A 14,074-nucleotide genomic window follows, 5' to 3' on the forward strand; every position below is an offset into this window, starting at 1 on the left:
CCCTTGGTTGATTTATGTAGGTTATGATTACACATTCCGTTAACATATGATTTCTTTAACTAATTTGATATCCTAAGCAAAGCCATTTTCGAATTACCAAGGTTTAGAAAAATACATCATAACTAATATCTCATCATTTCTAAGTACAATATAAGGATCCATGTTTCGATAATGTGTCAAAGTATTTCTATCTTTCAAGAACATGAATCGATCATGAACGATTGCCAATAGAATTGACAACCACCAACTTTGAATTAGTGATTTAAGATGGTGAAACATTTCTCTTCAAACGATAATTGTAATACAACCATGTACTTTACTAGACTACATCACATGTCTTGATTAATTATCAAGTAAAACAAAGACTTCATAGATTTTAGATGGTAAAAGGAGTTTAGCTCATAATGAGCATGATGATGAACATTAAGATGAATGATAATAACAAATACATGATTAAACTTGAAACAATCTAATCAAATGTAGATGAATCTTCCTTCTTAATGATGATGATGATGATGGATGATGATGATGGTTGATGGTGATGACATCCAAGCCTTCAAACTCTTCACTAAATCTTCTATGTGAGTGTTAGTGTGTGTTTTTATAAGTGAAAACCGGATAGAACTCTTTTCAAGGCACACCAAATGAGTGCAACATGAGCCACTATTTATAGGCAATCTTGAGTGTGAAGCACGACCCCGTGGTTGGTGGGCACGCCCCTGTATATTTTTATGACATGTGCCAGATTTATTTTGTCTTTTCTGAAAGGTGGCCACGGCCCCGTGGTTGATGGGCACGGCCCCGTGGTTTTTAGTGACATGTGCCATATTTATTTTGTCTATTCTGAAAGGTGGCCGCGGCCCCGTGGTTGATGGGCACGGCCCCGTGGTTTTTAGTGACATGTGCCAAATTTATTTTGTCTTTTCTGAAAGGTGGCCACGGCCCCGTGGTTGATGGGCACGGCCCCGTGGTTTTTAGTGACATGTGCTAATTCTTCTTTGTCTTTTCTGTGTTCTCGTCTACGGCCCCGTGTTTGGTAGTCACGGCCCCGTGCTTTTGCTTCCAGATTTTGTCTTTTCTTGTGTTTAAAAGCATGGGGGCGTGTTTCTTCAGGCATGGGAGCGTGTTTCTTTGTTTTCTTGTGTTTTCTTGTGTTTTTTCTTCGTCTTTTTGCCTGTTTTTTGTTTGGGGCTTGGTTTCACCTGAAATTATGTTTTATTATGATAAGTAGTCTTTTATGCTATGTTATATGATAGAAATTGCAGTTTTTAGAGATTATTTAATGCCAAAAAGATGTATATTTCTATGTACATCAAACATCCTCACACTTGATCATTGCTTGTCCTCAAGCAATCTTCTTATAAATATCCTCTAAAAACAGCAAGCTTAGATTATAACCATCCTTCAAGTGATCTCCAAGAAGATGAAACAAAGTAATCAATCTTGTGTTAGTTATAATTAAAAAGGAACTTTTGTTTCTATGAGCTTCCGTTTATGCAAAACGTCACGTTCTCACAATGTTCACTCGCACTCGGTTTTATATTTGATCATACCTGTGATGTATGTATGTGAACACTCTTGGTCAAAATGCAACCTGTGATAAATAAGATTGTAACAAGTTCAAATCTCCACCTTTTAAAGGGTTGCATAGATCAGAAGGTAAAAAGGTTTGGTTTTGTGTGAGTAGGGATTTGGTATTTTGTGGCGGTTTACGGGTTTAAGTTAATGAGGATGGTAAATACAACTTCTACTGATTGTCGTGAGTCTTGAGATGTCTTTAATGGTTAGCTCCTTTTCTTCGAAGATATATATACCTAATGACTCTTTTAAGGTCAGATCGTCAAGACCAGTTTTATCGAGGATGTGGATCAACTCTTCCTCAATCCTGTTCTGAACATAACTTCCAACTCTAATGGATCGTTCGGCTTTGAGCCTAATATCCCCCATCCTCATTAGTTCGGTATATTCATGCTGAGACTGATTTTGACTTTTTCTATATCTTCCTTCGTGGGACCAGTTTCCGCAACCTAAGCATCGTTCATATCTTTTTGCTCTTCTCTTCATTGCGTTTTTGGAAATCCTACAGAATGGTGGCCTTTGTTCGTCTTGGTGCCACTTTTCCTCACCTCATTGCTAAAGAGAAAGATTCTCTCCCTAAGTTCTGGAGGCAACCTAGGTTTTGTGAAGTGTATGCAGCAAAGGAAATTGAAATCGAAATAATGCATTTCCAGTTCTTTTAGGGTCTGTGTTGGTACATGTGTGTCAGTAGTTCATAGTCTAGCATTTGTAATCGAGTCTGTAATGTAATTATGTTTTGTTTATGTTTGTTTTGTAATGCGCGAAGTTGTCAACAAGTTCGCTATGGCGAACTTGTTGAATCAGCGAAGTTATTGACAACTTGTCGTGTATATAAACTGTTTCAGACGAAACAGTTTGTGTTGGTCGTTTTAGGGTTTGTTTCAGTGTGTTTCGTATTGTTACGTGTCATCTTCTGTAATAGTGACCGTGAGTCACGTGTTCGGTTATCAATATAACGTGTTTGATTTATTGCTCGTGTGATTCTATCTCTACACTCGTAACTAACTGCGCAGGGATTCCGCACCTGCGTTGTTAGCGATATCCCGTGTACGATCCGTCCAGGAACCTACAATTGGTATCAGAGCCAATCGGCTCGATTGTGAGGTTCGGGATTTCACGCGGGTGTAGAAAACGTCTCGTTTGACCTATTCGCGGGACGTGTTTTTGTTGGGATTGAGTTTTGCTAGTGCTTGACAGTCATTTTCAAGCCTTTGCATTGATCGGGAGCTGCTGGATTGACGAAAACAGATCTGAACAAACTTCCCTGTTCATCGGGCGAAGTTACCGTTCATCGGGCGAAGTTACCATTCTTCAGGCGAAGTTGCCGTCGCTGGAATTAGGGTTTTTGGCGAAGATATAAGGATTAGCGAAGTTAACTACAACTTCGCTCACTTCATAAGTTCGCCTTAGCGAAGTTATCCGCAACTTCGCTTCAAACCCAAGTTCGCTCAACTCATAAGTTCGCCAGAGCTAAGCGAAGTTATTCTTAACTTCGCCCAAATCAAGCGAATTTAAGATCTCAGCGAAGTTCTCTTTCAGCGAAGTTAACCTTCAAGCGAAGTTATTCTTAACTTCGCCAACTGAGCTGTTTTAATATTTTTTTGTTTTTCCAGGTTTTTCAGGTTTTTGCAAGGATGTCGTCGATCAATATCTCCGATTTGGTCAAGATGGAGGTAGAAGCGGGGTCTGCCACTAAGGCCCCGAGGCTTATGAAAGGAACTGACTTCGTGGCATGGAAGGATAGATTCATCCAATACATCAAATACCAGGATGCCAAAATGTGGGTGTGCATCCAGGATGGATATATCCCTCCTACTATGCAATACGAAGGCCGTGACGTAGTTAAGAAGTACAGCAAAATGGAGGACGAAGAAAAGAAAATGTACGAGGCCGAAAGCAAGGCCCATGCTGCGATAACAATGGCACTTCCTCAAGAAGTTCTCCATACGTTCCGAAAGTACACTTCTGCAAGAGAGCTTTGGGATGCTCTTGAAAATAGATTCGAGGGGAATGTGGGTATCCGTGCATCGAAGGTAAAACTTTTGAAGACCCAGTTCTCCGTCTTCAAATTTTTGAAGAACGAATCGCTGGATGATATTATCACTAGATACTATCATCTAATGACAGAGCTTAGCAATTATTCGATTGCTTACCGAGAAGAAGAGATCGTTGAAAAACTTCTCGATGCTCTCCCACCGAAGTGGGAAATGTACACCGTTCTTATGAGGGAAGACAGAGACTTTCCTAATTATGATCTTGAAACGGCAGTGAACAAGCTCAGAACTTATGAGCTTAATATGGTTCGAAAAGAAACACCTACAGATCAGATACAAGACCCTGGTATGTATGGTGCAAAGGTTAACTCAGGCTCAAGTTCAAGGCCTGAATCTGCTGCTTATTACTCTAAAGGGGAGTCAGGCTCTGACTCGTCTCATGAAGGAAACGTTTCTGTAAACACGAATGGTGATGTATGTTTCGTTGCTGGAGGATCTAGTACTTCAAAGCCTCAAGCATCCACAAGTAGTTTTTCTGCAAATGCATCAAGCAATAGTTATTCCAAGATGCCTATGAGTGTAAAATCTGCTGAAGAGCAGTTTGCAGTCTATGCATCATTTATTGCTTCCTATGAAAACTACATCCAGGGGAAGATTGTGGACCCTGCTGTTCTGGATGAGGATTATGACCAGATCGATGCTGATGATCTGGAGGAGATGGATTTGCAATGGCAAATGGCCATGATAGTGAGGCGAGTCAAGCGTTTCATGAATAAGACGGGGAGAAAGTTTGTTGGTGGTCGGCCCGGGTTCGACAAGTCCAAAGTAAGGTGCTATAATTGTCAACAGTACGGGCACTTTGCCAAGGAATGCAGAAATGAGAGGGTTGAACGAGGACAAGGTCGACCTACACAACACTCAGGAGTTAACAGAGAGATAAATGCCATGTTGACCAGAGAGGCAGGAGAGTACAACTGGAATCAACGCTCAAGTGGTTCTGGTGAGCAAGCAAACATGGCTGAGTCTGAAGCTGAAGAATGTGAGAAGGTTGAAGAAATTGAGAAAGCAAATGAAGAAGAAACCGCTTTCATGGCAAATGACAAAGATAATCGCTCCGAGGTAAGTCCTAAAACTATTTGTACTAGTTGTGAGAATTTGTCTGAGCAACTTAAAACAATAACTGATCAGTATGTCCATTTAGATGCTGACTTTAAAACTATTAAAGAAGATCACCATTTTACGAAAGCAAGAGAAACGAGTTATAAAATTAAAATAAAAGCATGTGAAAAAGACGTTCAAAGCTTAAAAATTAAACTTGCTGAGAAAATTGAAATAATTGATCTTAGTTATGAAGTTTTGGAGGAAAAAACTAAAGTGATTGCTGATCGGGATAAACAGATTGCTGACCACCAGGTAAAGGTGGTGGAACTGAACCGCAAACTTGAGCAGTTCAGGAATTCCTCGGCAATCCTTGATCACCTCGTGAGTGATCCAGGTACCTCTGCAAAGAGGGGAGGAATCGGATATCACGAAGTTCCACCACCCTTTAACCACAACTATACTTATAATCCAAGTGTTCAGAAATCTGTTGATTTCGAGGTTTCTCAGACAACTCCTATCAAAATTACTAGTGTAGAACCAAGTGTTAGCTGTGGCGAAACAAGTTCGCCTGTTTCTAGTGTGACTATTTCTGTATCAAGTCCAGTCTCATCGGATTCGGATAAGCTGTCCGAATCTGGTCAGACAAAAGAGGAGGTAGGTTTACCCATCGATGGAGATAAAAATAAAGTTTCTAAAAAGAGTTCTCCACTCAATCCGTACGTCCCACCTTATGTGAGACGAACGGCTGGTAACACTGCCTCTACATCCAAACCAACACTTGACAAGAAAATGGAGAGTCGATGTTGCTTTAGATGTAACAAGTTAGGACATCTAGTTGCAGATTGTCCTTTGAAACCGAGATTTAGAGATGTGAAGCCAAATAAAACTGAGTATATGCGTCATTATGCTACTGCTAAAAATGAAAACTTTAAAAAATGCCAAAATGTATTGAATTCAAGTTTTCATAAAAACAAACCTCAGTTTTACAACCAAACCACAAGAAATAACACTTTCAATTCTCAAAGGTTTGGAAGGCATTACACTCAATCTGCAGGGAGATTCCCTAACAGGACTTACAGAAATTATCCTGATACTAACTTGAGAAAGCCAGGGTACGGGATGTATCGATCCAAGACCAATTGGTCTTGGGTCCCAAGATTCTAACTCTTTGTTTTATTGTGCAGGAACAGTTGAACAGGGCTGCCAACAATCTTTGGATTGTAGATAGCGGCTGTTCCAGGCACATGACGGGCAACAAACACTTGTTGCAAGATTTAAAACCTGTTCAGGGAGCAAGAGTTAGTTTTGCTGGTGAAAGCGGTGGAAGGATTACCGGTAGAGGTACTGTGTCGAATGGGAGAATGACACTTGAAAACGTAAATTTTGTGGAGGAATTAAAGCACAATCTGCTGAGTGTGTCGCAGATTTGTGATAAAGGATACACTGTCCATTTCACTAAGAATGAAGCGATTGTATTGAAGCCTGGTTTTCATATACCAGAAGAATGGATAGTAATGAAAGCTCCACGTGAAACGAATACATATGTGATGGACATGAGGTCTACTGAAATGGCCACCGGAGAATCTTGTTTAATGACAAAAGCAAGCGAATCAGAATCAGAATTGTGGCACAGGAGAATGGGACATATTCATCTTCGTAAGATGAACTTCATTGTCAAAAATGGGCTTGTGATGGGCGTTCCCTTAAAGAGTTTTAACTTTGAAGATAAATGCATAGCGTGCAAGAAGGGAAAACAACACAAGAAAAGCCATCTCACCAAGACGATCAACTCAATTGCTGGTACTCTAGAACTACTTCATATGGATCTCTTCGGTCCGGTGAATGTACAAAGTCTAGGTGGTACTTCTTACTGCTTGATGATAACTGATGATTACTCGCGATACTCGTGGGTATATTTTCTGAAAACGAAAGACGAGACGACTCAGATGGTGAAGAATCTAATTACAAAAGTCGAGAACGTCATGAGTAAATCAGTTAAATTCATCAGAAGCGACAATGGGACAGAGTTCAAGAACTTTGAGATGGAAATCTTTTGTCTTCAGAAGGGTATTGAGCATCAATACAGCGCTCCGTATACTCCACAACAGAACGGAGTAGCTGAAAGGAAGAACCGAACGTTGATTGAAGGAGCCAGAACTATGCTGGCAGACTCAAAGCTTCCTGTGATGTTCTGGGCTGAAGCAGTTGCTACAGCCTGCTATGTTCTGAATCGGGTGTTAACCGTTAAGAGACTTGGAAAAACCTGTTACGAGCTTATGCACGGAAGGAAGCCCAACTTGTGCGGTCTTGAACCTTTTGGGTCTCCTTGTTCGATTTTGAAGACTAATTCGAAATTTGGTGAAGTAGCTGATGAGGGAATCCTAGTCGGTTATGTTGTTGGGACTCCCAACAGACGGGTCTTCAATACGACAACTTGCAAGGTGGAGGTGGTTTGTAACACCGACATTACTAGTTACCAACCGCCAAAACCAAGCAATGGACCTGCTGAGCTGTTTGACTATGTTAAACTTTTTAAGTCGTTTAACGTACCTACTTTGGAAATTTCTGAAGAAGACGAAAGAGCAGTGACGAAGATGATTTTTGATGAGGAAGAGGAGGTAGTGCAACATCAGATGACAGAAAAATCTCAGCCTTCCACATCAAACCCTATCGATACCCCTGCGGCCTCAACTGAAGATGAGTTTATTAATCCTTTTCACTCTCAGCCTGAAACTACCATAGATGAGATCTCTTCAAACTTGGAAGACAATTTGCATGTCGGTGCTGTTCCGACCACGAGAATTCACAAAGATCACCCATTGGAGAATGTTATAGGTGATGTGTCCTCTAGTGTACAAACCAGAAGTAGCTTGAATGAGCACACCTGTGTTTATACAAGCATTAAAGATACAGGTATCATGAACGAATGTTTGTACTCTTGCTTCATAAGCCAAGTCGAACCGAAGAATTATCAAATGGCTTTAAAGGACAGCTCGTGGGTCGAAGCCATGCAAGAAGAGTTGGCTCAGTTCGAAAAAATGGAAGTTTGGACTTTGGTTGAAAAACCAAAGAATGTGCATGCTATAGGCACGAAATGGGTGTTCAAGTGCAAGAGAGATGAAAAGGGGATTATCGTGAGAAATAAGGCGAGGCTGGTTGTTAAAGGTTTTAATCAACAAGAGGGTATTGACTACAATGAGGTTTTCGCTCCTGTTGCCCGGTTAGAAGCAATTAGATTGTTTTTGGCGTTTGCTGCATTTAAAAAGATGAAGGTATTTCAGTTGGATGTGAAGAGCGCGTTTCTTAACGGGAAAGTTGATGAGGTTGTGTTTGTTGAGCAACCTCCGGGTTTTCCTGACCCAGACTTTCCGGATCACGTATACAGGTTGAGCAAGGCGTTATATGGGTTACATCAGGCACCTCGTGCCTGGTATTCAACGTTATCGGACTACTTGCTGGAAAATGGTTTTGAAAGAGGATTGATTGACAGTACGCTGTTTGTGAAGAGAGAAGGATGTGACTTCTTACTGGTTCAAGTCTACGTGGATGATATCATTTTTGCTGCATCAAGAGTATCCATGTGTCAGGATTTTGAGGCTGTCATGAAGAAACGATTCGAGATGAGTGCTATGGGTGAACTAACCTTCTTTCTAGGATTGCAGGTTGATCAGAAGAAGGATGGGATGTTCATTCATCAAACAAAGTATGTTCATGATGTGCTGAAGAGATTCAAGATGGAGGACAGTTCTCCATATGACACCCCAATCTGCGTCAATCACAAATTGGGCGCTGAATCAGATGGTGACGCAGATGTGGACCCTACTCTGTATCGGGCGATAATAGGTTCATTAATGTATTTAACTGCTTCTAGGCCCGATATAATGTTTTCTGTTTGTCTTTGTGCTCGTTTTCAGGCAAACCCAAAGGAATCTCACATGAAAGGTGTGAAGAGGATTTTGCGGTATCTTAAGGGCAAGCCGAAACTAGGGTTGTGGTACCCAAAGGGAGGAGACGTTGAACTGGTGGCGTATACAGATTCTGATTATGGTGGCTGTAATCAGAGTCGGAAGTCAACAACAGGAGGCTGTCAGTTTCTTGGAGGAAGATTAGTTTCCTGGCAGTGCAAGAAACAGACATCAGTTGCAATTTCAACATGCGAAGCTGAATACATGGCAGCATCCAACTGCTGCTCTCAGGTTTTGTGGATTCAGCAACAATTGCGCGACTATGGTCTGAATTTCTTACTTACTCCTATTTTAATTGATAACACTGCCGCCATCTCAGTAATTAACAATCCCGTGAAGCACAGTAAAACTAAGCATATTGACATTCGTCATCACTTCATACGGGATTGTGCTGAGAAGAAACTGATAAAGATCGAAAAAGTTGGTACACTTGAAAATTTTGCTGACTTGTTTACAAAAGCGTTTGATAAATCCAGATTTCAAAACCTAATTGAGCTAAACGGGATGATCAATCCCGAGTAACCATGTTATTGCTAAAAAAAAAAAAAAAAAAAAAAAAAAAAAAAAAAAAGGGTCATTTTTGCTTAAAATTAGTCGGTTACCTCAGTTTGATGGACATATCCTAGGATATGTTTTGGTCCTCGTTTCAACGTAGAGAATGAGGATAGCCATTAACTGGAAGACTGAAAGTGACCGGGGCAGCTATGACGTGTGTTCTTTCAGTTGCTGAAAATTAGTCGGTCATACTTAGTAAGAAGGACACATACTTGTATGTGGTCGGTCCAGTTGATCCATTGGATCTTCAGGATAGCCGTTTACCTGACGACTTTGACGTGATTGGGGCGATTGAATTTAAAGTTTTTTTTTAAGGGAAATGAAATTAATTTTCAAGTCTGTTACTTCGTATGAAGTTCTATGCTGTGTTTAACAGAAAATTGATCCAACCTTGGAAAATGATATATATACTGATTGTGTGTGCTTAACTAGTGAAGATATTAGGCTTAAAAGGCTTTAGAACAGTCATTGTATGTCATGGTAATTTTTATGGTGCGTAAAAGTGTATGTGATACTCACTTAAATTTACTCGAATTTACGTGGAAACTTCTTAAGAGTTTTGTATGTCTTCATACATATCTTTTCGAAGGATAGGCAGAAAAGCGACTACCCAGTCATACACGAGCCCGTGAGTGTTCTGATTCCCGTGAAGAAAGCATTTCAAGATACTGCAGTGATCCAGATTCGGGACTTGCAGTGATTTAGTACTCCGAAGTCGATAAAAATGTTTAATTTAAAAAAATATATATATATATATATATATATATATATACGTGTATATTTTTAAATACTTATGAGACATAGTAACAATCAAAATTTCTCAAGTCTGGAGTTAGAAGAAAACGGGAGGCAGACATAGTGTATCTACAAGATAATCAGACATTATGGGTCGAAGTCAATTCGGGGTGACTTGGGTATAGCCAAATACGCTTTGAGAATAGATAGAAGACATCATTATCTCTGAGATGTTGCCAACTTAAATTTTTGAGCTTAACTGAACCTTAATCCGTATCACAGAAACGATGAAAACCATTTACGTTATTTACATGCTTACAACCTGTGTCTCTATGTCATAATACAGCCAAACACGGATCTAAGTGACAGTCACATCGTTAGTATGATTCCTGTTAGGATCTTTTCTAAAACGTAGTGGTCCCTGACTAGACTGAAATTTGATCCCTTATTTCGTTAAAATTTTTCTAAGTTTTTTTTTTTGTTTTGTTTTTGTAGTTATATTATTTTATTGTTGGTTACTAGGTCTTGATCATATTTGTTTAACTCTTTTTGGTAATTGATAAGGTTAAATTCAGGATTATTCAAACTTAAAGGGCTGATTTTGAAAATTACGGGCGAAGTTGTTGAATTCGGCGAAGAGTAACTTCGCCTGAACCAACTCTGCCCTATATAAGGGATTGTAAACAGTAACTATATCACTTTTTTCGAATTACCGGCGAACTTGTTCGAATAACCAATACATCCGGATCTTATTCTTCGCTTTCGATTTCGATCTTGTGTTCCTAGTTTCTACTATACTCGTGGTATGTGTAGTCAATATCATCCTATCTTTCTCGTTATAGTTTTACCCGGTTCGAGACCTCGGGTCGTCGAACCTTAGAAACCAAGTTTTCCGACCTCACGTTACGTGTTCATGGACGACCTTTTCATCCTAACACCATTGAAATATGTTGGACTTCATTGTTAGATCGTTAAATCGGTCCGAAACATCGGATAAACCTTGTTTGAATCTGAACAGTCGCCGTTTCAGATTCAGGCGAAGTTAAGGTTTACGCGAAGTTATTCTCAACTTCGCCAATGAATCTGAACAATTGTGTCCCTACCACCTCAACCGCTTAATCCACCGGTGGTAGTTGCACGGTTTGTGGAGTCGACAATAACTTCTACTGCAGGGTTACCAAGTGTACCACCTGCGGTCACTTCTGCTAATGTTCCTCCAACTCCATTGCCTACTTCAGATACCGAGAGGATTCTTTCGCTAGAGCGGATTGTTGCTGAACAGTCAAAGACTATTGACCGCCTAGTGGAATCCAATCGACTACAAGCTGCCCTCCTGGTTGAACATGGACGAATAATAGATGCCTTCAAGGATTACTTGGCATCTCAGGGGGAGAAGACGTGTAGGGGCGATGAGTTGAGAACGAAAAGACGAGAAGATCATGACGATGATCCCAATGCACCTTCAGGTGCAGGTGATGAGCTGCCAAGAACCTCTCAGGCTCTTGGAGCCTCCACAACTGAGGGGGAGTCTACAAATGCAGCTGGTGATGATGTTGTAGTTGTGGATGACGACGCTGATGTTGAAGACGTTATTGATGCGTTGAAGGAGTTGGATGAGGAGGAGGACGATGAGTTGATGGATGATGATGACGTGTTGCCTATGGATGAGATTGAGAGGATTGGAGAACAGATTAATGTGGAAGATGTATTAGAAGAAGGTGAGATTGTAGATGATTCAGTGGAACATGAGATTCCAGCTGTTGAGAGATCAGAATTGGGGGATGAGAGCGTGATAGAAGATACAGTATGGGAGGAGCAGCCGAACTGGAAAGAAGGCTGTGCTCAGTGGTTTGTTAAAACCAAGAAGCCTGCAGTGCCAACGATGTTCAGAAAGACTTATAATATAAAGGGCTATGCAGAGTCAAAGAAAGGAATCATATGCTGGTTGTACGACAAAGAGCTAAAACTATTTGTGATCAAACGGTACGACGGCATTCAGTACTTTAAGAGATTGTTGAGATCTCTGAATTCCTTACCAGAATGTGAGGTGAGAGATTTAGCGAGATTGGGGCTGATCAATAGAAGTAATGATGATATGGCAAGAATCATTGGGAAGATCGTCTGGAAAGAAGCCATTAAAGACAAAAAGTTTGAACTGCTAAAGCCTCAAAAAGGAAAGTTGATAGAAGACAAAGACCGTGGAATGAGGGCTGACGGCAAACCTTGGATGGTAATGAAGTATAAACCAGTCCGTCATTTGAAAGAAGTACCGATGAAAGTTATGCCCAAGAACGTCCTAAAAGATTTAAAATGGTGGTACGTGGATTGTGAGACAGCTGAGGCGGTAATGGAAGATGAGGATGAACAAGAAGTACTTCGGGTGTACGACCCGATGCATCTTGTTAATCTATCGAAGGCTGATTTGAAAGTGCTCAACGAGAAGAAGATCTTCTACATTCCTGCTTGGAAGGATCAAGCTAGGAAATATCAAAGGGTAGTGTCGGTATGTGTGAGAGAAGGGGCGCACGCGTAGAGGTGAAGATTACAAGACTCAAGATTTAAAGATCAAGATATGAAGCTACTGCCAAGGGGGAGTCTGTTGGTACATGTGTGTCAGTAGTTCATAGTCTAGCATTTGTAATCGAGTCTGTAATGTAATTATGTTTTGTTTATGTTTGTTTTGTAATGCGCGAAGTTGTCAACAAGTTCGCTATGGCGAACTTGTTGAATCAGCGAAGTTATTGACAACTTCGCCTATGGCGAAGTTGTCGTGTATATAAACTGTTTCAGACGAAACAGTTTGTGTTGGTCGTTTTAGGGTTTGTTTCAGTGTGTTTCGTATTGTTACGTGTCATCTTCTGTAATAGTGACCGTGAGTCACGTGTTCGGTTATCAATATAACGTGTTTGATTTATTGCTCGTGTGATTCTATCTCTACACTCGTAACTAACTGCGCAGGGATTCCGCACCTGCGTTGTTAGCGATATCCCGTGTACGATCCGTCCAGGAACCTACAGTCTGCCGGTAAAAGACCAGTGTTTTATATTACCGATGAGAGGGACAAAATGATAGGGTTTTGGGTTAAGGTTTTTGGGTGATGGGATCGTGTCAATATTACCTTCTTCCTTATACAACGCTTCGTGCGATCTTGAAATGAATAATTGCGACAAGTTCTAAATTACACGAAACATATGACTCACTCAAAGCTTCCGAAAAAAATATTTATATGGCATGAGGTTTATCTCACTGTAACAGAGGAATTGGGTATTAACGCCATATTTTGCATAAATTTATTCTCAATATTACAAAATTTCTTTTTACTTTTTCACCTTTTTAGTAATGATTGGTTATTTGCGAAAACATTTTATTGGTTTTCTCTTTAGGTTTTTAAATAATCTTTGTTTGCTACAAAAACATTTGTTGATTTAGAGAATTTTTATAATTAATTGAACAAACAATTGGTCAAGTAATTCCCCTCCCCACACTTGAATCTCACAGTGTCCTCAATATGAAAAGATTCATGAAAAGATAAAAATTCTATTGAGTATTATGGGTTAAAATGGAGAGTTACTTCCCTACGGGTTAACGAAATTTTGACAGAGCGTCCCCTGTTTTTCGTCCGTTTTCTTGTTTTTGTACCTTTATAATATAAAACTGCAAACAACCACAAGCATAAATTGCTGAAAATTGGGTATGGAATCATCCATCCCTTGCCCTATCGGGCTCAATTAGTTCCTACTATAATGTCTTGGCACATATGGCCATAAAAGTGTCCAAGCCAGCAAATAAACAAACACACAAATAAGACAGGAAGTAAATTGTTTAAAAACACATAATAATGTCTTGAAGTACTACCAAAACATGCCCATGCCCAACCTACCTGTGCTGCCAATCATCAGTTACCCGTGTCCGGGTCAAATGATCCCCACTGCATGTCCATGCGATAGCCTAATCGTTCAATCTCTCGCCTCGTCTCTGCATATTCGGCTGCTCGCTGTGCTTCTGAAGCAGCATCTGCTCTGTAACCCTGTTAAATGAGGCGGTAGTGTTAGCTGAGAATTGATCAATTAGTCCACATATACCCTCCAATGAGTATCGGCTATCGTGTGACGAGCTGGGTCCGGCCCCTGATGAAGATGGGCCTCC

The sequence above is a fragment of the Bidens hawaiensis genome, unplaced genomic scaffold, assembly GCF_021521415.1.
Source record: "Bidens hawaiensis isolate Kalapana, Puna unplaced genomic scaffold, B.hawaiensis_p1.1 tig00037238_1, whole genome shotgun sequence".
Lineage (NCBI taxonomy): Eukaryota > Viridiplantae > Streptophyta > Magnoliopsida > Asterales > Asteraceae > Bidens > Bidens hawaiensis.